Source organism: Podarcis gaigeae, assembly GCF_964106915.1.
Source record: "Podarcis gaigeae genome assembly, contig: HAP1_SCAFFOLD_116, whole genome shotgun sequence".
In the NCBI taxonomy this organism is placed as follows: Eukaryota; Metazoa; Chordata; class Lepidosauria; order Squamata; family Lacertidae; genus Podarcis; species Podarcis gaigeae.
Window position 1 is genome coordinate 39644 of NW_028153280.1, and position 27857 is coordinate 67500.

Below are 27857 nucleotides of genomic sequence, written 5' to 3' on the forward strand. Positions count from 1 at the left end.
ATCTCCAGGGGGTTCCGGATTTCCAGAGGATTCTGGGAGGAAGGATTTGAAGGGGGTTCCGGGATTTCCTTGGGGTTCTGGATTCCAGGATTTCCAGGGGGTTCAGGAAGGAAGGATTTCTAGGGGGTTTTGGATTCCGGGATTTCCAGGCGGTTCTGGAAGGAGGGATTTCTAGGGGGTTCTGGATTCCGGGGGTTCCGGAAGCAGAAATTTCTAGGCGGTTCCGGATTTCAAGGGGATTCTGGAAGGAGTTTCCAGGGGGTTCCGGATCTCCAGGGGGTTCCGGATTTCCAGAGGATTCTGGGAGGAAGGATTTGAAGGGGGTTCCGGGATTTCCAGGGGGTTCTGGATTCCAGGGGGTTCCGGAAGGAAGGATTTCTAGGGGGTTCTGGATTCCGGGGGTTCCGGAAGGAGGGATTTCTAGGGGGTTCTGGATTTCAAGGGGATTCTGGAAGGAGTTTCCAGGGGGTTCCGGATCTCCAGGGGGTTCCGGATTTCCAGAGGATTCCGGGAGGAAGGATTTGAAGGGGGTTCCGGGATTTCCTTGGGGTTCTGGATTCCAGGATTTCCAGGGGGTTCCGGAAGGAAGGATTTATAGGGGGTTCTGGATTCCGGGATTTCCAGGGGGTTCCGGAAGGAAGGATTTCTAGCGGGTTCTGGATTCCGGAGGTTCCGGAAGGAGGGATTTCTAGGGGGTTCCGGATTTCAAGGGGATTCTGGAAGGAGTTTCCAGGGGGTTCCGGATCTCCAGGGGGTTCCGGATTTCCAGAGGATTCTGGGAGGAAGGATTTGAAGGGGGTTCCGGGATTTCCTTGGGGTTCTGGATTCCAGGATTTCCAGGGGGTTCAGGAAGGAAGGATTTCTAGGGGGTTCTGGATTCCGGGATTTCCAGGGGGTTCCGGAAGGAGGGATTTCTAGGGGGTTCTGGATTCCGGGGGTTCCGGAAGGAGAAATTTCTAGGGGGTTCCGGATTTCAAGGGGATTCTGGAAGGAGGGGGGTTCCAGGGGGTTCCGGATCTCCAGGGGGTTCCGGATTTCCAGAGGATTCCGGGAGGAAGGATTTGAAGGGGGTTCCGGAAGGATAGATTCCAAGGGGATCCCGGGATTTAACGGGGTTCCAGAAGGAGGGATTTGAAGGGGGTTCTGGGATTTCCAGGGGGTTCCACCCTCTATAAGGAAAATAGAGACCTCCTCTTCCTCCCTCTATAATGAAGATAGAGACCTCTTCCTCCCTATATAAGGAAAATAGAGACCTCCTCTTCCTCCCTCTATACGGAAAATAGAGACCTCCTCTTCCTCCCTCTATAAGGAAAATAGAGACCTCCTCTTCCTCCCTCTATAAGGAAAATAGAGACCTCCTCTTCCTCCCTCTATAAGGAAAATAGAGACCTCCTCTTCCTCCCTCTATAATGAAGATAGAGACCTCCTCTTCCTCCCTCAATAAGGAAAATAGAGACCCCCTATTCTTCTATAATGAAAATAGAGACCTCTTCCTCCCTCTATAAGGAAAATAGAGACCTCCTCTTCCTCCCTCTATAATGAAGATAGAGACCTCCTCTTCCTCTCTATAATGAAAATAGAGACCTCCTCTTCCTCCCTCTATAAGGAAAATAGAGACCTCCTCTTCCTCCCTCTATAATGAAGATAGAGACCTCCTCTTCCTCCCTTTATAATGAAAAGAGAGACCTCCTCTTCCTCCCTCTATAAGGAAAATAGAGACCCCCTATTCCTCCTTCTATAATGAAAATAGAGACCTCCTCTTCCTCCCTCAATAAGGAAAATAGAGACCTCCTCTTCCTCCCTCTATAAGGAAAATAGAGACCTCCTCTTCCTCCCTCTATAATGAAAATAGAGACCTCCTATTCCATATTCTGCAATGAAAATAGGGACCTCCTCTTCTTCCCTCTATAAGGAAAATAGAGACCTCCTCTTCCTCCCTCTATAAGAAAAAATAGAGACCTCCTCTTCCTCCCTCTATAATGAAAATAGAGACCTCCTCTTACTCTCTACAATGAAAATAGAGACCTATTCTTCCCTATATAATGAAGCTAGAGACCTCCCCTTCCTCTATAATGAAAATAGACGTTTCTCCGACGAAAATACAGACCTCCTATTCCAGATTCCGCAATGAAAATAGGGACCTCCTCTTCCTCCAACTATGATTAAAATAGGGACCTACTATGCCACCCTAAATAATGAAAATAGGGACCTCCTCTTCCTCCCTCTATAATGCAAATAGAGACCTCCTATTCTTCCCTATATAATGAAGCTAGAGACCTCCTCTTCTCCCTCTATAATGAAGATAGAGACCTCCTCTTCCTCCTTCTATAAGGAAAATAGAGACCTCCTCTTCCTCTCTATAATGAAAATAGAGACCTCTTCCTCCCTCTATAATGAAAATAGAGACCTCCTCTTCCTCTCTATAATGAAAATAGAGACCTCCTGTTCCGCATTCTGCAATGAAAATAGAGACCTCCTCTTCCTCCCTCAATAAGGAAAATAGAGACCCCCTATTCCTCCTTCTATAATGAAAATAGAGACCTCTTCCTCCCTCTATAAGGAAAATAGAGAGCTCCTCTTCCTCGCTCTATAATGAAGATAGAGACCTCCTCTTCCTCCCTCTATAATGAAAATAGGGACCTCCTCTTCCTCTCTATAATGAAAATAGAGACCTCCTCTTCCTCCCTCTATAATGAAAATAGAGACCTCCTCTTCCTCCCTCAATAAGGAAAATTGAGACCCCCTATTCCTCCTTCTATAATGAAGATAGAGACCTCCTCTTCCTCCCTCTATAATGAAAATAGAGACCTCCTCTTCCTCTCTATAATGAAAATAGAGACCTCTTCCTCCCTCTATAATGAAAATAGAGACCTCCTCTTCCTCTCTATAATGAAAATAGAGACCTCCTGTTCCGCATTCTGCAATGAAAATAGAGACCTCCTCTTCCTCCCTCAATAAGGAAAATAGAGACCCCCTATTCCTCCTTCTATAATGAAAATAGAGACCTCTTCCTCCCTCTATAAGGAAAATAGAGAGCTCCTCTTCCTCGCTCTATAATGAAGATAGAGACCTCCTCTTCCTCCCTCTATAATGAAAATAGGGACCTCCTCTTCCTCTCTATAATGAAAATAGAGACCTCCTCTTCCTCCCTCTATAATGAAAATAGAGACCTCCTCTTCCTCCCTCTATAATGAAAATAGAGACCTCCTCTTCCTCCCTCTATAAGGAAAATAGAGACCTCCTCTTCCTCCCTCTATAATGAAAATAGAGACCTCCTCTTCCTCCCTATATATGGAAAATAGAGACCTCCTCTTCCTCCCTCTATAATGAAGATAGAGACCTCCTCTTCCATATTCTCCAATGAAAATAGAGACCCCCTCTTCCTCCTTCTATAATTAAAATAGAGACCTCCTGTTCCTCCTTCTATAATGAAAATAGAGACCTCCTCTTCCTCCCTCTATAAGGAAAATAGAGACCTCCTCTTCCTCCCTCTATAATAAAAATAGAGACCTCCTCTTCCTCCTTCTATAATGAAAATAGAGACCTCTTCCTCCCTCTATAATGAAAATAGAGACCTCCTCTTCCTCTCTATAATGAAGATAGAGACCTCCTCTTCCTCCCTCAATAAGGAAAATAGAGACCCCCTATTCTTCTATAATGAAAATAGAGACCTCTTCCTCCCTCTATAATGAAAATAGAGACCTTCTCTTCCTTCTTCTATAATGAAAATAGAGACCTCTTCCTCCCTCTATAATGAAGATAGAGACCTCCTCTTCCTCCCTCAATAAGGAAAATAGAGACCTCCTCTACCTCCTTCTATAATGAAGATAGAGACCTCCTCTTCTCCCTCTATAAGGAAAATAGAGACCTCCTCTTCCTCCTTCTATAATGAAAATAGAGACCTCTTCCTCCCTCTATAATGAAAATAGAGACCTCCTATTCCTCCCTTTATAATGAAAATAGATACCCCTTCTTCCTCCTTCTATAATGAAAATAGAGACCCCCTATTCCTCCTTCTATAATGAAAATAGAGACCTCCTCTTCCTCTCTATAATGAAAATAGAGATCTCCTCTTTCTCCTTCTATAATGAAAATAGAGACCCCCTCTTCCTCCTTCTATAATGAAAATAGAGACCCCCTCTTCCTCCTTCTATAATGAAAATAGAGACCCCCTCTTCCTCTCTATAATGAAAATAGAGACCTCCTCTTCCTCCCTCTATAATGAAAATAGAGACCTCCTCTTCCTCCCTCTATAATGAAGATAGAGACCTCCTCTTCCTCCCTCCATAATGAAAATAGAGACCTCCTCTTCCTCCCTCTATAATGAAAATAGAGACCTCTTCCTGTCTATAATGAAAATAGAGACCTCCTCTTCCTCCCTCTATAAGGAAAATAGAGACCTCCTCTTCCTCCCTCAATAAGGAAAATAGAGACCTCCTCTTCCTCTCTATAATGAAAATAGAGACCTCCTCTTCCTCCCTCTATAATGAAAATAGAGACCTCCTCTTCCTCCCTCTATAATGAAGATAGAGACCTCCTCTTCCCCCCTCTATAATGAAGATAGAGACCTCCTCTTCCTCCCTCTATAATGAAAATAGAGACCTCCTCTTCCTCCCTCTATAATGAAGATAGAGACCTCCTCTTCCTCCCTCTATAATGAAAATAGAGACCTCCTATTCCTCCCTCTATAATGAAAATAGAGACCTCCTCTTCCTCCCTCTATAATGAAAATAGAGACCCCCTCTTCCTCTCTATAATGAAAATAGAGACCTCCTCTTCCTCCCTCTATAATGAAAATAGAGACCTCTTCCTCTATAATGAAAATAGAGACCTCCTCTTCCTCCTTCTATAATGAAAATAGAGACCTCCTCTTCCTCCCTCTATAATGAAGATAGAGACCTCCTCTTCCTCCTTCTATAATGAAAATAGAGACCTCTTCCTGTCTATAATGAAAATAGAGACCTCCTCTTCCTCTCTATAATGAAAATAGAGACCTACTCTTCCTCCCTCTATAATGAAGGTAGAGACCTCCTCTTCCTCCCTCTATAAGGAAAATAGAGACCTCCTCTTCCTCTCTATAATGAAAATAGAGACCTCCTCTTCCTCCCTCCATAAGGAAAATAGAGACCTCCTCTTCCTCCCTCTATAATGAAGGTAGAGACCTCCTCTTCCTCCCTCTATAAGGAAAATAGAGACCTCCTAGCAGTTCGAAAGCACCTCCGGGTGCAAGGAGATAAATAGGGACCGCTTACCAGCGGGAAGGTAAACGGCGTTTCCGTGTGCGGCTCTGGCTCGCCAGAGCAGCGATGTCACGCTGGTCACGTGACCCGGAAGTCACGTGACCTACTATTCCACCCTAAATAATGAAAATAGGGACCTCCTCTTCCTCTCTCTATAATGAAAATAGAGACCTCCGATTCCATATTCTGCAATGAAAATAGAGACCTCCTATTCCATATTCTGCAATAAAATAGAGACCTCCTCTTCCTCCCTCTATAATGAAGATAGAGACCTCCTCTTCCTCCCTCTATAATGAAAATAGAGACCTCCTCTTTCTCCCTATATAATGAAGTTAGAGACCTCCTATTCTTCCCTATATAATGAAGATAGAGACCTCCTCTTGCTACCTATATGTGGAAAATAGAGACCTCCTCTTCCTCTATAATGAAAATAGACGTTTCTCCGACGAAAATACAGATTCTGCAATGAAAATAGGGACCTCCTCTTCCTCCAACTATGATTAAAATAGGGACCTACTATTCCACCCTAAATAATGAAAATAGAGACCTCCTATTCCTCTTCCTATAATGAAAATAGAGACCTCCTATTCCATATTCTGCAATGAAAATAGGGACCTCCTATTACTCCTATTACTCTCTCTATAATGAAAATAGAGACCTCCTATTCCATATTCTGCTATGAAAATAGGGACCTCCTATTCCTCTCTCTATAATCAAAATAGAGACCTCCGATTCCATATTCTGCAATGAAAATAGGGACCTCCTATTCCGTATTTTGCAATAAAATAGGGACCTCCTATTCCTCTCTCCATAATGAAAATAGAGACCTCCTATTCCATATTCTGCAATGAAAATAGGGACCTCTTCCTCCCTCTATAATGAAGATAGAGACCTCCTCTTCCTCCTATAATGAAAATAGAGACCTCTTCCTCTCTATAATGAAAATAGAGACCTCTTCCTCTCTATAATGAAAATAGAGACCTCTTCCTCCCTCTATAATGAAGGTAGAGACCTCCTCTTCCTCCCTCTATAAGGAAAATAGAGACCTCCTCTTCCTCTCTATAATGAAAATAGAGACCTCCTCTTCCTCCCTCTATAAGGAAAATAGAGACCTCCTCTTCTCCCTCTATAATGAAAATAGAGACCTCCTCTTCCTCCCTTTATAATCAAGATAGAGACCTCCTCTTCCTCCCTCAATAAGGAAAATAGAGACCTCCTCTTCCTCCGTCTATAATGAAAATAGAGACCTCCTCTTACTCTCTACAATGAAAATAGAGACCTCCTATTCTTCCCTATATAATGAAGCTAGAGACCTCCCCTTCCTCTATAATGAAAATAGACGTTTCTCCGACGAAAATACAGACCTCCTATTCCAGATTCTGCAATGAAAATAGGGACCTCCTCTTCCTCCAACTATGATTAAAATAGGGACCTACTATGCCACCCTAAATAATGAAAATAGGGACCTCCTCTTCCTCTCTCTATAAGGAAAATAGAGACCTCCTCTTCCTCCCTCTATAATGAAGATAGAGACCTCCTCTTCCTCCCTCAATAAGGAAAATAGAGACCCCCTATTCCTCCTTCTATAATGAAAATAGAGACCTCCTCTTCCATATTCTCCAATGAAAATAGAGACCTCTTCCTCCCTTTATAAGGAAAATAGAGACCCCCTCTTCCTCCCTCTATAATGAAGATAGAGACCTCCTCTTCCTCCCTCAATAAGGAAAATAGAGATCCCCTCTTCCTCCTTCTATAATGAAAATAGAGACCTCCTCTTCCTCCCTCTATAAGGAAAATAGAGACCTCCTCTTCCTCCCTCTATAATGAAAATAGAGACCTCCTCTTCCTCTCTATAATGAAAATAGAGACCTCCTCTTCCTCCCTCTATAATGAAAATAGAGACCTCCTCTTCCTCCCTCTATAATGAAGGTAGAGACCTCCTCTTCCTCCCTCTATAAGGAAAATAGAGACCTCCTCTTCCTCCCTCTATAATAAAAATAGAGACCTCCTCTTCCTCCTTCTATAATGAAAATAGAGACCTCTTCCTCCCTCTATAATGAAAATAGAGACCTCCTCTTCCTCTCTATAATGAAGATAGAGACCTCCTCTTCCTCCCTCAATAAGGAAAATAGAGACCCCCTATTCTTCTATAATGAAAATAGAGACCTCTTCCTCCCTCTATAATGAAAATAGAGACCTTCTCTTCCTTCTTCTATAATGAAAATAGAGACCTCTTCCTCCCTCTATAATGAAGATAGAGACCTCCTCTTCCTCCCTCAATAAGGAAAATAGAGACCTCCTCTACCTCCTTCTATAATGAAGATAGAGACCTCCTCTTCTCCCTCTATAAGGAAAATAGAGACCTCCTCTTCCTCCTTCTATAATGAAAATAGAGACCTCTTCCTCCCTCTATAATGAAAATAGAGACCTCCTATTCCTCCCTTTATAATGAAAATAGATACCCCTTCTTCCTCCTTCTATAATGAAAATAGAGACCCCCTATTCCTCCTTCTATAATGAAAATAGAGACCTCCTCTTCCTCTCTATAATGAAAATAGAGATCTCCTCTTTCTCCTTCTATAATGAAAATAGAGACCCCCTCTTCCTCCTTCTATAATGAAAATAGAGACCCCCTCTTCCTCCTTCTATAATGAAAATAGAGACCCCCTCTTCCTCTCTATAATGAAAATAGAGACCTCCTCTTCCTCCCTCTATAATGAAAATAGAGACCTCCTCTTCCTCCCTCTATAATGAAGATAGAGACCTCCTCTTCCTCCCTCCATAATGAAAATAGAGACCTCCTCTTCCTCCCTCTATAATGAAAATAGAGACCTCTTCCTGTCTATAATGAAAATAGAGACCTCCTCTTCCTCCCTCTATAAGGAAAATAGAGACCTCCTCTTCCTCCCTCAATAAGGAAAATAGAGACCTCCTCTTCCTCTCTATAATGAAAATAGAGACCTCCTCTTCCTCCCTCTATAATGAAAATAGAGACCTCCTCTTCCTCCCTCTATAATGAAGATAGAGACCTCCTCTTCCCCCCTCTATAATGAAGATAGAGACCTCCTCTTCCTCCCTCTATAATGAAAATAGAGACCTCCTCTTCCTCCCTCTATAATGAAGATAGAGACCTCCTCTTCCTCCCTCTATAATGAAAATAGAGACCTCCTATTCCTCCCTCTATAATGAAAATAGAGACCTCCTCTTCCTCCCTCTATAATGAAAATAGAGACCCCCTCTTCCTCTCTATAATGAAAATAGAGACCTCCTCTTCCTCCCTCTATAATGAAAATAGAGACCTCTTCCTCTATAATGAAAATAGAGACCTCCTCTTCCTCCTTCTATAATGAAAATAGAGACCTCCTCTTCCTCCCTCTATAATGAAGATAGAGACCTCCTCTTCCTCCTTCTATAATGAAAATAGAGACCTCTTCCTGTCTATAATGAAAATAGAGACCTCCTCTTCCTCTCTATAATGAAAATAGAGACCTACTCTTCCTCCCTCTATAATGAAGGTAGAGACCTCCTCTTCCTCCCTCTATAAGGAAAATAGAGACCTCCTCTTCCTCTCTATAATGAAAATAGAGACCTCCTCTTCCTCCCTCCATAAGGAAAATAGAGACCTCCTCTTCCTCCCTCTATAATGAAGGTAGAGACCTCCTCTTCCTCCCTCTATAAGGAAAATAGAGACCTCCTAGCAGTTCGAAAGCACCTCCGGGTGCAAGGAGATAAATAGGGACCGCTTACCAGCGGGAAGGTAAACGGCGTTTCCGTGTGCGGCTCTGGCTCGCCAGAGCAGCGATGTCACGCTGGTCACGTGACCCGGAAGTCACGTGACCTACTATTCCACCCTAAATAATGAAAATAGGGACCTCCTCTTCCTCTCTCTATAATGAAAATAGAGACCTCCGATTCCATATTCTGCAATGAAAATAGAGACCTCCTATTCCATATTCTGCAATAAAATAGAGACCTCCTCTTCCTCCCTCTATAATGAAGATAGAGACCTCCTCTTCCTCCCTCTATAATGAAAATAGAGACCTCCTCTTTCTCCCTATATAATGAAGTTAGAGACCTCCTATTCTTCCCTATATAATGAAGATAGAGACCTCCTCTTGCTACCTATATGTGGAAAATAGAGACCTCCTCTTCCTCTATAATGAAAATAGACGTTTCTCCGACGAAAATACAGATTCTGCAATGAAAATAGGGACCTCCTCTTCCTCCAACTATGATTAAAATAGGGACCTACTATTCCACCCTAAATAATGAAAATAGAGACCTCCTATTCCTCTTCCTATAATGAAAATAGAGACCTCCTATTCCATATTCTGCAATGAAAATAGGGACCTCCTATTACTCCTATTACTCTCTCTATAATGAAAATAGAGACCTCCTATTCCATATTCTGCTATGAAAATAGGGACCTCCTATTCCTCTCTCTATAATCAAAATAGAGACCTCCGATTCCATATTCTGCAATGAAAATAGGGACCTCCTATTCCGTATTTTGCAATAAAATAGGGACCTCCTATTCCTCTCTCCATAATGAAAATAGAGACCTCCTATTCCATATTCTGCAATGAAAATAGGGACCTCTTCCTCCCTCTATAATGAAGATAGAGACCTCCTCTTCCTCCTATAATGAAAATAGAGACCTCTTCCTCTCTATAATGAAAATAGAGACCTCTTCCTCTCTATAATGAAAATAGAGACCTCTTCCTCCCTCTATAATGAAGGTAGAGACCTCCTCTTCCTCCCTCTATAAGGAAAATAGAGACCTCCTCTTCCTCTCTATAATGAAAATAGAGACCTCCTCTTCCTCCCTCTATAAGGAAAATAGAGACCTCCTCTTCTCCCTCTATAATGAAAATAGAGACCTCCTCTTCCTCCCTTTATAATCAAGATAGAGACCTCCTCTTCCTCCCTCAATAAGGAAAATAGAGACCTCCTCTTCCTCCGTCTATAATGAAAATAGAGACCTCCTCTTACTCTCTACAATGAAAATAGAGACCTCCTATTCTTCCCTATATAATGAAGCTAGAGACCTCCCCTTCCTCTATAATGAAAATAGACGTTTCTCCGACGAAAATACAGACCTCCTATTCCAGATTCTGCAATGAAAATAGGGACCTCCTCTTCCTCCAACTATGATTAAAATAGGGACCTACTATGCCACCCTAAATAATGAAAATAGGGACCTCCTCTTCCTCTCTCTATAAGGAAAATAGAGACCTCCTCTTCCTCCCTCTATAATGAAGATAGAGACCTCCTCTTCCTCCCTCAATAAGGAAAATAGAGACCCCCTATTCCTCCTTCTATAATGAAAATAGAGACCTCCTCTTCCATATTCTCCAATGAAAATAGAGACCTCTTCCTCCCTTTATAAGGAAAATAGAGACCCCCTCTTCCTCCCTCTATAATGAAGATAGAGACCTCCTCTTCCTCCCTCAATAAGGAAAATAGAGATCCCCTCTTCCTCCTTCTATAATGAAAATAGAGACCTCCTCTTCCTCCCTCTATAAGGAAAATAGAGACCTCCTCTTCCTCCCTCTATAATGAAAATAGAGACCTCCTCTTCCTCTCTATAATGAAAATAGAGACCTCCTCTTCCTCCCTCTATAATGAAAATAGAGACCTCCTCTTCCTCCCTCTATAATGAAGGTAGAGACCTCCTCTTCCTCCCTCTATAAGGAAAATAGAGACCTCCTAGCAGTTCGAAAGCACCTCCGGGTGCAAGGAGATAAATAGGGACCGCTTACCAGCGGGAAGGTAAACGGCGTTTCCGTGTGCGGCTCTGGCTCGCCAGAGCAGCGATGTCACGCTGGTCACGTGACCCGGAAGTCACGTGACCTACTATTCCACCCTAAATAATGAAAATAGGGACCTCCTCTTCCTCTCTCTATAATGAAAATAGAGACCTCCGATTCCATATTCTGCAATGAAAATAGGGACCTCCTATTCCGTATTCTGCAATAAAATAGAGACCTCCTCTTCCTCCCTCTATAATGAAGATAGAGACCTCCTCTTCCTCCCTCTATAATGAAGATAGAGACCTCCTCTTCCTCCTTCTATAATGAAAATAGAGACCTCCTCTTCCTCCCTCTATAATGAAAATAGAGACCTACTCTTCCTCCCTGTATAATGAAGCTAGAGACCTCCCCTTCCTCTATAATGAAAATATATTTCATATAATGAAAATATATTTTCATTATAGAGGGAGGAAGAGGAGGTCCCTTTTCCAGATTCTGCTATGAAAATAGGGACCTCCTCTTCCTCCAACTATGATTAAAATAGGGACCTACGATTCCACCCTAAATAATGAAAATAGGGACCTCCTGTTCCACATTCTGCAATGAAAATAGAGACCCCCTATTCCTCCCTTTATAAGGAAAATAGAGACCTCCTCTTCCTCCCTCTATAAGGAAAATAGGGACCTCCTATTCCTCTCTCTATAATGAAGATAGAGACCTCCTCCTCCTCCTATAAGGAAAATAGAGACCTCCTCTTCCTCTCTATAATGAAAATAGAGACCTCCTCTTCCTCCCTCTATAATGAAGATAGAGACCTCCTCTTCCTCCCTCTATAATGAAGATAGAGACCTCCTCTTCCTCCCTCTATAAGGAAAATAGAGACCCCCTATTCCTCCTTCTATAATGAAAATAGAGACCTCCTCTTCCTCCCTTTATAATGAAAATAGAGACCCCCTATTCCTCCCTCTATAAGGAAAATAGAGACCTCCTCTACCTCTCCATAATGAAAATAGAGACCTCCTCTTCCTCCCTCTATAAGGAAAATAGAGACCTCTTCCTCCCTCTATAATGAAAATAGGGAACTCCTCTTCCTCCCTCTATAAGGAAAATAGAGACCTCCTCTTCCTCCCTCAATAAGGAAAATAGAGACCTCCTCTTCCTCCCTCTATAAGGAAAATAGGGACCTCCTCTTCCTCTCTCTATAATGAAAATAGAGACCTCCTCTTCCTCCCTCTATAATGAAAATAGAGACCTCCTCTTCTCCCTCTATAAGGAAAATAGAGACCTCCTCTTCCTCCCTCTATAAGGAAAATAGAGACCTCCTCTTCCTCCCTCAATAAGGAAAATAGAGACCTCCTCTTCCTCCCTCTATAATGAAAATAGAGACCTCCTCTTCCTCTCTATAATGAAAATAGAGACCTCCTCTTCCTCCCTCTATAATGAAAATAGAGACCTCCTCTTCTCCCTCTATAAGGAAAATAGAGACCTCCTCCGGACAGCGCTGGCCCCTGGCCTCTTGCGTGAGATGGGCGCGCAACCATAGAGTCTGGCCAGACTGGCCCCTACGGGCAGGGGTACCTTGACCTTGACCTTTGATTCTTCCCTCGATAATGAAGCTAGAGACCTCCCCTTCCTCTATAATGAAAATAGACGTTTCTCCGAGGAAAATACAGACCTCCTGTTCCAGATTCTGCAATGAAAATAGGGACCTCCTCTTCCTCCAACTATGATTAAAATAGGGACCTACTCTTCCACCCTAAATAATGAAAATAGGGACCTCCTGTTCCACATTCTGCAATGAAAATAGAGACCCCCTATTCCTCCCTTTATAAGGAAAATAGAGACCTCCCCTTCCTCCCTCTATAAGGAAAATAGAGACCTCCTCTTCCTCCCTCTATAATTAGAATAGAGACCTCCTCTTCCTCCCTCTATAATGAAAATAGAGACCTCCTCTTCCTCCCTTTATAATGAAGATAGAGACCTCCTCTTCCTCCCTCAATAAGGAAAATAGAGACCTCCTCTTCCTCCCTCTATAATGAAAATAGAGACCTCCTCTTACTCTGTACAATGAAAATAGAGACCTCCTATTCTTCCCTATATAATGAAGCTAGAGACCTCCCTCTATAATGAAAATAGACGTTTCTCCGACTTAAATACAGACCTCCTATTCCAGATTCTGCAATGAAAATAGGGACCTCCTCTTCCTCCAACTATGATTAAAATAGGGACCTACTATGCCACCCTAAATAATGAAAATAGGGACCTCCTCTTCCTCTCTCTATAAGGAAAATAGAGACCTCCTCTTCCTCCCTCTATAATGAAGATAGAGACCTCCTCTTCCTCCCTCAATAAGGAAAATAGAGACCCCCTATTCCTCCTTCTATAATGAAAATAGAGACCTCCTCTTCCATATTCTCCAATGAAAATAGAGACCTCTTCCTCCCTTTATAAGGAAAATAGAGACCCCCTCTTCCTCCCTCTATAATGAAGATAGAGACCTCCTCTTCCTCCCTCTATAATGAAAATAGAGACCTCCTCTTCCTCTCTATAATGAAAATAGAGACCTCCTCTTCCTCCCTCTATAATGAAAATAGAGACCTCCTCTTCCTCCCTCTATAATGAAAATAGAGACCTCTTCCTCCCTCTATAATGAAAATAGAGACCCCCTCTTCCTCTCTATAATGAAAATAGAGACCTCCTCTTCCTCCCTCTATAATGAAAATAGAGACCTCTTCCTCTATAATGAAAATAGAGACCTCCTCTTCCTCCTTCTATAATGAAAATAGAGACCTCCTCTTCCTCCCTCTATAATGAAGATAGAGACCTCCTCTTCCTCCTTCTATAATGAAAATAGAGACCTCCTCTTCCTCCTTCTATAATGAAAATAGAGACCTCCTCTTCCTCTCTATAATGAAGATAGAGACCTCCTCTTCCTCCCTTTATAATGAAAATAGAGACCCCCTATTCCTCCTTCTATAATGAAAATAGAGACCTCTTCCTGTCTCCATAATGAAAATAGAGACCTCCTCTTCCTCTCTATAATGAAAATAGAGACCTCCCCTTCCTCTATAATGAAAATAGACGTTTCTCCGACGAAAATACAGACCTCCTATTCCAGATTCTGCAATGAACATAGGGACCTCTTCCGCCCTATATATGGAAAATAGGGCCCTCCTCTTCCTCTCTCTATAATGCAAATAGGGACCTCCTATTCCTCTCTCTAGGATGAAGATAGAGACCTCCGCTTCTCCCTCTATAATGAAAATAGAGACCCCCTATTCCTCCTTCTATAATGAAAATAGAGACCTCCTCTTCCTCCCTCTATAATGAAAATAGAGACCTCCTCTTCCTCTCTATAATGAAAATAGAGACCTACTCTTCCTCCCTCTATAATGAAGGTAGAGACCTCCTCTTCCTCCCTCTATAAGGAAAATAGAGACCTCCTCTTCCTCTCTATAATGAAAATAGAGACCTCCTCTTCCTCCCTCCATAAGGAAAATAGAGACCTCCTCTTCCTCCCTCTATAATGAAGGTAGAGACCTCCTCTTCCTCCCTCTATAAGGAAAATAGAGACCTCCTAGCAGTTCGAAAGCACCTCCGGGTGCAAGGAGATAAATAGGGACCGCTTACCAGCGGGAAGGTAAACGGCGTTTCCGTGTGCGGCTCTGGCTCGCCAGAGCAGCGATGTCACGCTGGTCACGTGACCCGGAAGTCACGTGACCTACTATTCCACCCTAAATAATGAAAATAGGGACCTCCTCTTCCTCTCTCTATAATGAAAATAGAGACCTCCGATTCCATATTCTGCAATAAAATAGGGACCTCCTCTTCCTCTCTCTATAATGAAAATAGAGACCTCCGATTCCATATTCTGCAATGAAAATAGAGACCTCCTATTCCATATTCTGCAATAAAATAGAGACCTCCTCTTCCTCCCTCTATAATGAAGATAGAGACCTCCTCTTCCTCCCTCTATAATGAAAATAGAGACCTCCTCTTTCTCCCTATATAATGAAGTTAGAGACCTCCTATTCTTCCCTATATAATGAAGATAGAGACCTCCTCTTGCTACCTATATGTGGAAAATAGAGACCTCCTCTTCCTCTATAATGAAAATAGACGTTTCTCCGACGAAAATACAGATTCTGCAATGAAAATAGGGACCTCCTCTTCCTCCAACTATGATTAAAATAGGGACCTACTATTCCACCCTAAATAATGAAAATAGAGACCTCCTATTCCTCTTCCTATAATGAAAATAGAGACCTCCTATTCCATATTCTGCAATGAAAATAGGGACCTCCTATTACTCCTATTACTCTCTCTATAATGAAAATAGAGACCTCCTATTCCATATTCTGCTATGAAAATAGGGACCTCCTATTCCTCTCTCTATAATCAAAATAGAGACCTCCGATTCCATATTCTGCAATGAAAATAGGGACCTCCTATTCCGTATTTTGCAATAAAATAGGGACCTCCTATTCCTCTCTCCATAATGAAAATAGAGACCTCCTATTCCATATTCTGCAATGAAAATAGGGACCTCTTCCTCCCTCTATAATGAAGATAGAGACCTCCTCTTCCTCCTATAATGAAAATAGAGACCTCTTCCTCTCTATAATGAAAATAGAGACCTCTTCCTCCCTCTATAATGAAGGTAGAGACCTCCTCTTCCTCCCTCTATAAGGAAAATAGAGACCTCCTCTTCCTCTCTATAATGAAAATAGAGACCTCCTCTTCCTCCCTCTATAATGAAAATAGAGACCTCTTCCTCTCTATAATGAAAATAGAGACCTCTTCCTCCCTCTATAATGAAGGTAGAGACCTCCTCTTCCTCCCTCTATAAGGAAAATAGAGACCTCCTCTTCCTCTCTATAATGAAAATAGAGACCTCCTCTTCCTCCCTCTATAAGGAAAATAGAGACCTCCTCTTCTCCCTCTATAATGAAAATAGAGACCTCCTCTTCCTCCCTTTATAATCAAGATAGAGACCTCCTCTTCCTCCCTCAATAAGGAAAATAGAGACCTCCTCTTCCTCCGTCTATAATGAAAATAGAGACCTCCTCTTCCTCCGTCTATAATGAAAATAGAGACCTCCTCTTACTCTCTACAATGAAAATAGAGACCTCCTATTCTTCCCTATATAATGAAGCTAGAGACCTCCCCTTCCTCTATAATGAAAATAGACGTTTCTCCGACGAAAATACAGACCTCCTATTCCAGATTCTGCAATGAAAATAGGGACCTCCTCTTCCTCCAACTATGATTAAAATAGGGACCTACTATGCCACCCTAAATAATGAAAATAGGGACCTCCTCTTCCTCTCTCTATAAGGAAAATAGAGACCTCCTCTTCCTCCCTCTATAATGAAGATAGAGACCTCCTCTTCCTCCCTCAATAAGGAAAATAGAGACCCCCTATTCCTCCTTCTATAATGAAAATAGAGACCTCCTCTTCCATATTCTCCAATGAAAATAGAGACCTCTTCCTCCCTTTATAAGGAAAATAGAGACCCCCTCTTCCTCCCTCTATAATGAAGATAGAGACCTCCTCTTCCTCCCTCAATAAGGAAAATAGAGATCCCCTCTTCCTCCTTCTATAATGAAAATAGAGACCTCCTCTTCCTCCCTCTATAAGGAAAATAGAGACCTCCTCTTCCTCCCTCTATAATGAAAATAGAGACCTCCTCTTCCTCTCTATAATGAAAATAGAGACCTCCTCTTCCTCCCTCTATAATGAAAATAGAGACCTCCTCTTCCTCCCTCTATAATGAAGGTAGAGACCTCCTCTTCCTCCCTCTATAAGGAAAATAGAGACCTCCTAGCAGTTCGAAAGCACCTCCGGGTGCAAGGAGATAAATAGGGACCGCTTACCAGCGGGAAGGTAAACGGCGTTTCCGTGTGCGGCTCTGGCTCGCCAGAGCAGCGATGTCACGCTGGTCACGTGACCCGGAAGTCACGTGACCTACTATTCCACCCTAAATAATGAAAATAGGGACCTCCTCTTCCTCTCTCTATAATGAAAATAGAGACCTCCGATTCCATATTCTGCAATGAAAATAGGGACCTCCTATTCCGTATTCTGCAATAAAATAGAGACCTCCTCTTCCTCCCTCTATAATGAAGATAGAGACCTCCTCTTCCTCCCTCTATAATGAAGATAGAGACCTCCTCTTCCTCCTTCTATAATGAAAATAGAGACCTCCTCTTCCTCCCTCTATAATGAAAATAGAGACCTACTCTTCCTCCCTGTATAATGAAGCTAGAGACCTCCCCTTCCTCTATAATGAAAATATATTTCATATAATGAAAATATATTTTCATTATAGAGGGAGGAAGAGGAGGTCCCTTTTCCAGATTCTGCTATGAAAATAGGGACCTCCTCTTCCTCCAACTATGATTAAAATAGGGACCTACTATTCCACCCTAAATAATGAAAATAGGGACCTCCTGTTCCACATTCTGCAATGAAAATAGAGACCCCCTATTCCTCCCTTTATAAGGAAAATAGAGACCTCCTCTTCCTCCCTCTATAAGGAAAATAGGGACCTCCTATTCCTCTCTCTATAATGAAGATAGAGACCTCCTCCTCCTCCTATAAGGAAAATAGAGACCTCCTCTTCCTCTCTATAATGAAAATAGAGACCTCCTCTTCCTCCCTCTATAATGAAGATAGAGACCTCCTCTTCCTCCCTCTATAATGAAGATAGAGACCTCCTCTTCCTCCCTCTATAAGGAAAATAGAGACCCCCTATTCCTCCTTCTATAATGAAAATAGAGACCTCCTCTTCCTCCCTTTATAATGAAAATAGAGACCCCCTATTCCTCCCTCTATAAGGAAAATAGAGACCTCCTCTACCTCTCCATAATGAAAATAGAGACCTCCTCTTCCTCCCTCTATAAGGAAAATAGAGACCTCTTCCTCCCTCTATAATGAAAATAGGGAACTCCTCTTCCTCCCTCTATAAGGAAAATAGAGACCTCCTCTTCCTCCCTCAATAAGGAAAATAGAGACCTCCTCTTCCTCCCTCTATAAGGAAAATAGGGACCTCCTCTTCCTCTCTCTATAATGAAAATAGAGACCTCCTCTTCCTCCCTCTATAATGAAAATAGAGACCTCCTCTTCTCCCTCTATAAGGAAAATAGAGACCTCCTCTTCCTCCCTCTATAAGGAAAATAGAGACCTCCTCTTCCTCCCTCAATAAGGAAAATAGAGACCTCCTCTTCCTCCCTCTATAATGAAAATAGAGACCTCCTCTTCCTCTCTATAATGAAAATAGAGACCTCCTCTTCCTCCCTCTATAATGAAAATAGAGACCTCCTCTTCTCCCTCTATAAGGAAAATAGAGACCTCCTCCGGACAGCGCTGGCCCCTGGCCTCTTGCGTGAGATGGGCGCGCAACCATAGAGTCTGGCCAGACTGGCCCCTACGGGCAGGGGTACCTTGACCTTGACCTTTGATTCTTCCCTCGATAATGAAGCTAGAGACCTCCCCTTCCTCTATAATGAAAATAGACGTTTCTCCGAGGAAAATACAGACCTCCTGTTCCAGATTCTGCAATGAAAATAGGGACCTCCTCTTCCTCCAACTATGATTAAAATAGGGACCTACTCTTCCACCCTAAATAATGAAAATAGGGACCTCCTGTTCCACATTCTGCAATGAAAATAGAGACCCCCTATTCCTCCCTTTATAAGGAAAATAGAGACCTCCCCTTCCTCCCTCTATAAGGAAAATAGAGACCTCCTCTTCCTCCCTCTATAATTAGAATAGAGACCTCCTCTTCCTCCCTCTATAATGAAAATAGAGACCTCCTCTTCCTCCCTTTATAATGAAGATAGAGACCTCCTCTTCCTCCCTCAATAAGGAAAATAGAGACCTCCTCTTCCTCCCTCTATAATGAAAATAGAGACCTCCTCTTACTCTGTACAATGAAAATAGAGACCTCCTATTCTTCCCTATATAATGAAGCTAGAGACCTCCCTCTATAATGAAAATAGACGTTTCTCCGACTTAAATACAGACCTCCTATTCCAGATTCTGCAATGAAAATAGGGACCTCCTCTTCCTCCAACTATGATTAAAATAGGGACCTACTATGCCACCCTAAATAATGAAAATAGGGACCTCCTCTTCCTCTCTCTATAAGGAAAATAGAGACCTCCTCTTCCTCCCTCTATAATGAAGATAGAGACCTCCTCTTCCTCCCTCAATAAGCAAAATAGAGACCCCCTATTCCTCCTTCTATAATGAAAATAGAGACCTCCTCTTCCATATTCTCCAATGAAAATAGAGACCTCTTCCTCCCTTTATAAGGAAAATAGAGACCCCCTCTTCCTCCCTCTATAATGAAGATAGAGACCTCCTCTTCCTCCCTCTATAATGAAGATAGAGACCTCCTCTTCCTCTCTATAATGAAAATAGAGACCTCCTCTTCCTCCCTCAATAAGGAAAATAGAGACCTCTTCCTCCCTCTATAATGAAAATAGAGACCTCCTCTTCCTCCCTCTGTAATGAAGATAGAGACCTCCTCTTCCTCCTTCTATAATGAAAATAGAGACCTCCTCTTCCTCCCTCGATTCCAGATTCTGCAATGAAAATAGAGACCTCCGATTCCATATTCTGCAATGCAAATAGGGACCTCCTATTCCATATTCTGCAATAAAATAGGGACCTCCTATTCCTCTCTCTATAATGAAAATAGAGACCTCTTATTCCTCCCTATATAATGAAAATAGAGACCTCCTGTTCCACATTCTGCAATGAAAATAGAGACCTATTCCATATTCTCCAATGAAAATAGAGACCTCTTCCTCCCTTTATAAGGAAAATAGAGACCTCTTCCTCCCTCTATAATGAAAATAGAGACCTCCTCTTCCTCTCTATAAGGAAAATAGAGATCTCCTCTTCCTCTCTATAATGAAAATAGAGACCTCCTCTTCCTCCCTCTATAAGGAAAATAGAGACCTCCTCTTCCTCTCTATAAGGAAAATAAGAGACCTCTTCTTCCTCCCTGTATAATGAAAATAGAGACCATAGAGTCTGGCCAGACTGGCCCCTACGGGCAGGGGGACCTTGACCTTGACCTTTGATTCTTCCCTCTATAATGAAGCTAGAGACTCCAATCCATATTCTGCATGGAAATAGGGACCTCCTAGGACCGTCCCCACCGACGTTAGGGACCTTCTAGGACAGTCCCCTCCGACGTTAGGGACCTCCTAGGACCGTCCTCTCTGACGTTAGGGACCTCCTATTCCACATTCTCCTCTATAATTAAAATAGAGACCTCCTCTTCCTCCCTATATAATGAAAATAGGGACCTCCTATAGCTGTCCCCTCTGATGTTAGGGACCTCCTAGAACGCTCCCTCCGAGATTAGGGACCTCCTAGGACCATCCCTTCCGCCATTCCGCCCATTAAACATTCTGCAATGAAAATAGGGACCTCCTCTTTCATATTCTGCATGGAAATAGGGACCTCCTAGGGCCGTCCCCTCCGACGTTTCTCCCGTGAAATTAGGAACCTCCTATTCCGCTTTCTGCAATGAAAATAGTGACCTATTCCATGTTTCTCCCAGGAAAATAGAGACCTATTCCTCCCTCTATAATGAAGATAGAGACCTCCTATTCCTCCCTCTATAATGAAAATAGGGACCTCCTCTTCCTCCCTATAGAATGAAAATAGAGACCTCTTATTCCTCTCTCTATAATGAAAATAGAGACCTCCTATTCCTCCCTCTATAATGAAAATAGGGACCTCCTATTCCATATTCTGCAATGAAAATAGAGACCTCCTATTCCATATTCTGCAATGAAAATAGGGACCTCCTATTCCGCAATTTGCGATGAAAATAGAGACCTCCTATTCCATATTCTGCGATGAAAATAGGGACCTCCTCTTCCGCCTCTGGAAAGAAGATAGGGACCTCCTCTTCCACCCTATATAATGAAAATAGGGACCTCCTCTTCCATGGAACCTCCACCATTCTGCATGGAAATAGGGACCTCCTAGGGCCGTCCCCTCCGACGTTTCTCCCGTGAAATTAGGGACCTCCTATTCCGCTTTCTGCAATGAAAATAGGGACCTATTCCATGTTTCTCCCAGGAAAATAGGGACCTCCTCTTCCTCTCTCTGTAATGAAAATAGAGACCTCCTCTTCCTCCCTCTATAATGAAAATAGAGACCTCCTCTTCCTCCCTATATAATGAAAATAGAGACCTCCTAGTCCACATTCTGCGACTAAAATAGACCTCCTATTCCAGATTCTGCAATGAAAATAGGGACCTCCTCTTCCTCCCTCTATAAGGAAAATAGAGACCTCCTCTTCCTCCCTGTGTAAGGAAAATAGAGACCTACTCTTCCTCCCTCTATAATGAAAATAGACCTCCTCTTCCTCTATAATGAAAATAGAGACCTCTTACTCTCTATAATGAAAATAGAGACCTACTATTCCTCCCTCTATAAGGAAAATAGGGAGCTCCTCTTCCTCCCTCTATAAGGAAAATAGAGAACTCCTCTTCCCTGTATAATGAAAATAGGGACCTCCTCTTCGTCTCTCTATAATGAAAATAGAGACCTCCCTCTATAAGGAACATAGAGACCTCTTATTCCTCCCTCTATAATGAAAATGGGGACCTCCTAGATATATATATATCTGTATATGTTGGTTGAGAACATATTTATTCTGAATATCTATTGATAGATAGATATTTACAGATAGAGAGCTATACAAATTATATCTTTTTTATATGTGTATATATATATGTATATATATATATATTTGTATTAATTATATTATTATCTGTATGTATGTGTGTGTGTATATATATATATATATATCCATATAACTGTATAAATTATATCTATATATAAATCTGTATATGTTGGTTGAGGGCATATATATTTATATTTGGAGAGCTATTTAAATTATATCTCTAAATATATATATAAATATAAATATATTTATATTTAGAGATATATATATAGATAGATAGATACACATTTATAGAGCTATTTAAATTATATCTCATATAAATTATGTGTGTATATATATATATATATAATTTATAGATACATTTATATTTATATATATATATACATATTTTATATATTTATATATATATTTAGAGATATATATAGATATCTATATAGAGATATATTTATATTTATAGATACATTTATATTTAGATATATATATTTATAGATACATTTATATTTAGAGATATAAATACATACATACACAGATATAACCTATATAGCTCTCTAAAAATAGAAAAATACATTTAGAATAAATAGATATTTAAGATACAGATTTGTATATATATATATAGTATATACAGATATCATTTATATACAGATATCATTTATATAGCTCTCTAAATAAATAGAAATATAGCTCTGAGGGCAAAAATGCCCTCAACCAAAATGGCGACGGAGAGCTTGGCGGCGCGATTTGGAGCTCTCGCGAGAACAGGCGGGATTTCCTTCTACTTCTCGCTGGATTTAGAGGGCCGAGCGACGCGATTGGCCGCTGGCAACTCTCGCGGGAATACCGCCCGACATCTCAGTTCTCAGTTCTCGCGAGAAATAGGCCGCTCCGAGCGTGGCCTTTCCGAATCTCGCGAGAAGACGTCTCCTTGCCACCATTTCCCCCCCCGAGTTCTCGCGGGAAGTTGTCGGCTTGGCGAGATTTCTTCCCAGATCTCGCGAGAAGATGGCTCCCCGGCTCGATTTCCCACCGGTTCTCGCGAGAAAACGGGCAGCCGGCGCGATTTCCTCTCAGTTATCGCGAGACGTGGGCCTTCCCGCGCGATTTCCCTCCAAGCCTCGCGAGAAGACGTCTCCTCGCCGCAAATTCTCGCGAGACGACGGCTCCCCGGCGCGATTTCCCAGCAAGTCTCGCGAGACCTCGACATCCCCCCGTTGTTACCTTCCGAAACCTCGCGGGAGGACGCCTCCCCGCCGCCTTTCCACCCGCTCTTCTCGCGAGAACACGCCTCTTAGTCTTAGTACGTCATCCCCCGCGCCGCGTCGCCCTGGCAACGCGGCCTAGTCCGCCGACCGAAACCTTCCGAAATCTCGCGAGAGGACGCTTCGCCGCCGCCTTTCCACCCGCTCATCTCGCGAGAACACGCCTCTTAGTCTTAGTACGTCATCCCCCCGCGCCGCGTCGCCCGGGCAACGCGGCCTAGTCCGCCCAGAGAAGCCTCGGCCTTTCCTGCGCGATGTTCTCCGACGCGGCCGTCGGCGCCGTCGACGTGGCCTCGGTGTGGCGGGCCGAGCGGGGCAGGCGCTGCGAGGAGGTGGGCGGCCTCAATATTTCCTTCTAGATGGAGAGACGCGACAGAGAAATGGGAAATATTTCGACGGTCGAATATCGATTAATTTTATTAATATCGATTAATTCATATCGATTAATTTATCTCTTTCTCCTTCTATTCAATCCCCATTTTTCGCTCCATTCATCCTGTCCTTTCCTATATCCCTTTTGCTAACCATGACTCGGTGTCTGACCGTCAATATATAACTCTCGATCCTGTGATTCAATCAATTGAAGATCATCGATTTATTTCATTTCCTTTTTTTAAAATTTATTTCCTTATTTTTAATTCATTCATTTATTCATTCATTTATTCATTCATTCATTTATTCATTCATTTATTTATTTATTCCTTCATTCATTTATTTATTCATTCATTTATTTATTTATTCATTTATTCATTCATTTATTTATTCATTCATTTATTTATTCATTCATTTATTTATTCATTCATTTATTTATTCATTTATTTATTCATTCATTTATTTATTCATTCATTTATTTATTCATTTATTTATTCATTCATTTATTTATTCATTCATTTATTCATTCATTCATTCATTTATTCATTCATTTATTTATTCATTCATTTATTCATTCATTTATTCATTCATTCATTTATTTATTCATTCATTTATTTATTCATTCATCTTTTATTCATTTATTTATTCATTTATTTATTCATTTATTCATTCATTTATTCATTCATTTATTTATTCATTTATTCATTCATTTATTCATTCATTTATTTATTCATTTATTCATTCATTTATTCATTTATTCATTCATTTATTCATTTATTCATTCATTCATTTATTCCTTCATTTATTCATTCATTTATTTATTCATTCATTTATTTATTCATTCATTTATTCATTTATTTATTTATTTATTCATTCATTCATTTATTCATTTATTTATTCATTCATTATTCATTCATTTATTCATTCATTTATTCATTCATTCATTTATTCATTTATTCATTCATTCATTATTACTACTATTCATTATTAATATCGATTAATTTTAGTAATATCGATTAATTCATATCGATTAATTTATCTCTTTTTCTTTCTATTCAATCCCCATTTTTCGCTCCATTCATCCTGTCCTTTCCTATATCCCTTTTGCTAACCATGACTCGGTGTCTGACCGTCAATATATAACTCTCGATCCTGTGATTCAATCAATTGAAGATCATCGATTTATTTCATTTCCTTTTTTTAAAATTTATTTCCTTATTTTTAATTCATTCATTTATTCATTCATTTATTCATTCATTCATTTATTCATTCATTTATTTATTTATTCCTTCATTCATTTATTTATTCATTCATTTATTTATTTATTCATTTATTCATTCATTTATTTATTCATTCATTTATTTATTCATTCATTTATTTATTCATTCATTTATTTATTCATTTATTTATTCATTCATTTATTTATTCATTCATTTATTTATTCATTTATTTATTCATTCATTTATTTATTCATTCATTTATTCATTCATTCATTCATTTATTCATTCATTTATTTATTCATTCATTTATTCATTCATTTATTCATTCATTCATTTATTTATTCATTCATTTATTTATTCATTCATCTTTTATTCATTTATTTATTCATTTATTTATTCATTTATTCATTCATTTATTCATTCATTTATTTATTCATTTATTCATTCATTTATTCATTCATTTATTTATTCATTTATTCATTCATTTATTCATTTATTCATTCATTTATTCATTTATTCATTCATTCATTTATTCCTTCATTTATTCATTCATTTATTTATTCATTCATTTATTTATTCATTCATTTATTCATTTATTTATTTATTTATTCATTCATTCATTTATTCATTTATTTATTCATTCATTATTCATTCATTTATTCATTCATTTATTCATTCATTCATTTATTCATTTATTCATTCATTCATTATTACTACTATTCATTATTAATATCGATTAATTTTAGTAATATCGATTAATTCATATCGATTAATTTATCTCTTTTTCTTTCTATTCAATCCCCATTTTTCGCTCCATTCATCCTGTCCTTTCCTATATCCCTTTTGCTAACCATGACTCGGTGTCTGACCGTCAATATATAACTCTCGATCCTGTGATTCAATCAATTGAAGATAATCGATTTATTTCATTTACTTTTTTTTTAATTTATTTACTTATTTTTAATTCATTCATTTATTCATTCATTCATTTATTCATTCATTTATTCATTCATTTATTTATTTATTTATTCATTCATTCATTTATTCATTCATTCATTTATTTATTCATTCATTTATTCATTCATTTATTCATTCGTTTATTTATTCATTCATTTATTTATTCATTCATTTATTCATTCATTCATTCATTTATTTATTCATTCATTTATTTATTCATTCATTTATTCATTCATTTATTCATTCATTTATTCATTCATTCATTTATTCATTCATTCATTATTACTACTATTCACTATTAATATCGATTAATTTTATTAATATCGATTAATTCATATCGATTAATTTATCTCTTTTTCTTTCTATTCAATCCCTATTTTTCGCTCCATTCATCCTGTCCTTTCCTATATCCCTTTAGATAACCATGACTCGGTGTCTGACCGTCAATATATAACTCTCGATCCTGTGATTCAATCAATTGAAGATAATCGATTTATTTCATTTACTTTTTTTTAAATTTATTTCCTTATTTTTAATTCATTCATTTATTCATTCATTCATTCATTCATTTATTCATTCATTCATTTATTCATTCATTTATTCATTCATTCATTTATTCATTCATTCATTCATTTATTCATTCATTCATTTATTCATTCATTTATTTATTCATTTATTTATTCATTCATTTATTCATTCATTCATTCATTTATTCATTCATTCATTTATTCATTCATTCATTTATTCATTCATTCATTTATTCATTCATTCATTCATTTATTCATTCATTCATTCATTTTTAATTTATTTGATGTAATCCATTTAAAATAGCTAGAGATATAGATATATAGATATATAGATATATAGATATATATAATTTAATGGATTAATTACAGGATTCAGTTATGTGTTGATTAGTCCTACATTGCCCCTAATTGTTATGTATTGATTGCTTTATATATATATAGAGAGAGAGAGAGAATATATATATCGTTGTAGTAATAGTAGCAGTAGTAGTAGTTCTTCTAAACAGGAGACCCAAGGACCAGAGTAGGTGGGGTATAAATAGTAGTAGTACAACAATTTATTTATACCCCATCTACCCCACCTACTACTACTACTACTAGTAGTAAACAGGAGACCCAAGGACCAGAGTAGGTGGGGTATAAATAGTTGTAGTAATAGTAGCAGTAGCAGTAGCAGTAGTTCTTATAAACAGGAGCCCCAAGGACCAGAGTAGGTGGGGTATAAATAAATTGTAGTAGTAGTAGTAGTAGTAGTAGTAGTTCTTATAAACAGGAGCCCCAAGGACCAGAGTAGGTGGGGTATAAATAAATTGTAGTAGTAGTAGTAGTAGTAGTAGTAGTAGTTCTTATAAACAGGAGCCCCAAGGACCAGAGTAGGTGGGGTATAAATAAATTGTAGTAGTAGTAGTAGTAGTAGTAGTAGTTCTTATAAACAGGAGCCCCAAGGACCAGAGTAGGTGGGGTATAAATAAATTGTAGTAGTAGTAGTAGTAGTAGTAGTAGTAGCAGTAGTAGTAGTTCTTCTAAACAGGAGTCCCAATGATCAGGGTAGGTGGGGTATAAATAGTGGTAGTACAACAATTTATTTATACCCCATCTACCCCACCTACTACTACTAGTAGTAGTAGTAAACAGGAGACCCAAGGACCAGAGTAGGTGGGGTATAAATAAATTGTAGTAGTAGTAGTAGTAGTTCTTATAAACAGGAGCCCCAAGTACCAGAGTAGGTGTGGTATAAATAAGTTGCACTAGTGGTAGTAGTAGTAGTAGTTATAAACAGATCCAAGGTCCAGAGTAGGCGGGGTATAAATAAATTGTAGTAGTAGTAATAATAATAATAATAATAATAATAATAATAATAATGGTAGTAGTAGTTATAAACAGGAGACCCAAGGACCAGAATACATGGGATATAAATAAATTGTAGTATCAGCAGTAGTAATAGTTACAAACAGCAGACCCAAGTCCCAGAGTACCCAGAGTACTACTATTAGTAGTAGTTCTTCTCCCCCCCCCGCAGAAAAGCACCCAGACGGAGGCCGTAGTAGTAGTATTCTAAACAGGAGACCCAAGTACCAGAGTAGGCGGGGTATAAATAAATTGTAGTAGTAGTAGTAGTTGTAGTAGTAGTAACAAAAGTTGTTTAGTCGTGTCCAACTCTTTGTACCCCATGGACTAGAGCACGCCAGGCAGTAGTAGTAGTAGTAGTAGTAGTAGTAGTAAACAGGAGATCCAAGTACCAGAGTAGGCGGGGTATAAATAAATGGTTGTAGTAGTAGTAGTAGTAGTAATAATAATAATAATAATAATAATAA